The 2,016-nt window shown below is 44.5% G+C and overlaps 1 long non-coding RNA gene across 1 annotated transcript; it reads left to right on the top strand.

The window, feature by feature from the left end:
• Nucleotides 1-845: 845 nt before the first annotated feature.
• On the top strand, nucleotides 846-1,303 carry LOC132981551 (uncharacterized). Its single transcript, XR_009674603.1, has 2 exons — nucleotides 846-1,000; nucleotides 1,112-1,303. It is a non-coding gene; the product is annotated as an uncharacterized LOC132981551 (long non-coding RNA).
• Nucleotides 1,304-2,016: the final 713 nt, after the last annotated feature.

Genomic DNA, 2,016 nt, shown 5'->3' with positions numbered 1-2,016 from the left:
TGGATGCTAAGGACCTAATGTTCAAAAGTCCGCAGTGAATTTTCTGATTTTTTAGCAAAATCGTATTTGTAGTTTTGATTCTAATGAGATTTTGACGATTTACGCCGTTTGGATGACTTATAAAAACGGGTCTGGGCCGGGGGACAGACACAGTACCTATAGTATAACTACAGTTCGATTCAGAATTACAGCTATAGTGACTGGGAGACAGATCTAAGGGAGGCGCAGAGAAGTGTGTAAGACTGCAGCTCTGCCTTATTGTGAATAACTCTTATCCTTCATCAAATCAAAACTGATGAGTCATCAAAACATTCACCTCCTGTACAGTGTGTGTCGATCGAGACATGAGCTATCACCACTAATTAATCTCATTCGGCTGATTAATTCTGTAACTCCGAGAGGTTGTAATTTTATTATAAGTAGTTTGAAGAGCGTGAGGGCGTCAATGCAAACGGCCGTGACGGATTGATTGGAGTATTTGAACAAAGCGTTTGAGGTATGGAAGGAATCTGGATTTCCGTGTCAGCACGTTCTTTCGGCTCTTTTGAAGCCAACAGCGATTCATGATAAATTTGTTTTTTTGAACCAGGCTGTAAACATGGCTCCTCCCCTTGTGTATAAAAGCTGTTTTAGTCAAGGACTAGAGAGAAGAAGAAGAACATACTCACTGATTATTTGGATGTTAGTAAGAGTTTTTAGATCACGCTCATTCTGTGTTAATTTACATGAAATGTGAAGCTATGAGCTAACTAAAGAGCGCTAACATTAGCATGCTAACACAACAATGCAGGACACAGGTGATTGCAGCTCGAGACAAGGACAGTTTTGTCTGACGCTTGTGCTGTCATGGCTCTCTCACTCTGGCTCCTTCCTGATTGAGGTTCATTCCTTTCACCTGCTCTCACCTGCACACAAGCTCTCCATCTCCTCATCAACTCAGCAGTATATATACCCCGGCTCTCCATCCACTCATCGCCAGATCGTTGTATCAACTACTGCGGTAGACTGGCTCAGGCTAAATTAAGATTTTGAAAAAACCTTTGAAATTAATCTTTTGTGCTTGTTTTGGTTTTTGAGTCTCACCCTGTTTTTCCTTCTGATCCTGCTTCAGGATCACCATTCACCCACCTGCCTTCCTGCTCAGCCATCTGCCTCAACCTGGTGTCTGGACTCAAAACTGCTCAGCCACACTCACACCCCTACTCTGGTCTGGTCAGCCTTCGTCCCCTTCACTCTGCTAACTTCCAGAATCTTCAACCCATCTTCATCTCCATTTGCCACAATAAACCTCATTACCAATCAACCCCTCTGTTTATGTGTCCTGCATCTGGATCCTAAATTCACTGGTCGTAACAGAACGATCTGGCTAATATGGACCCAGCAGACACGGACAGCCTCCGCCATGCAATTGCCAATCAAGGTGCCCTCGTGGGTCAGTATGACCAGACTCTTCGTGACATTATGGAAACATTAAGGAACCTTTCAGTTGATGTAGCCCGGATTGGAGCTCATGTCTTCTCACAACTCTCTCCTTCAACTCTGGCAGACCAGCCTAGCCCCGTTGCTCCTGTGCCTCCGGTAACTCAACTCACTCATCTTCCCAGAGAGCCACATGTCCCAGCACCAGAGCGCTATGCGGGAGACCTAGGTACGTGTAGGGCTTTCGTTATTCAGTGTACATTAGTCTTTGAACAACTGAGCAACCGTTAACCTACGTTACTGATAAATCTAAGATAGCGTATATAATGGGGCTTCTTAAGGGTAATGCGTTAGCCTGGGCATCAGCTATTTGGGACAGCGACTCAACAGTCAAGTCTTCTTATGACGACTTTATATCTGAGATGAGAAAGGTGTTTGATCATCCTGTTAAGGGTAAAGATGCAGCTAAGCGACTCTTATCTCTTCGACAGGGTTCCCGCAGTGTAGCAGAGTACTCTGTAGAGTTCAGGACTGTTGCAGCTGATTCAGGGTGGAATAATGAGTCACTCCAGGGGATTTTTGTTAATGGATTACATG

This window comes from Labrus mixtus, chromosome 10, assembly GCF_963584025.1.
Source record: "Labrus mixtus chromosome 10, fLabMix1.1, whole genome shotgun sequence".
In the NCBI taxonomy this organism is placed as follows: domain Eukaryota; kingdom Metazoa; phylum Chordata; class Actinopteri; order Labriformes; family Labridae; genus Labrus; species Labrus mixtus.
This window is presented reverse-complemented; position numbering and strand designations above follow the sequence as displayed.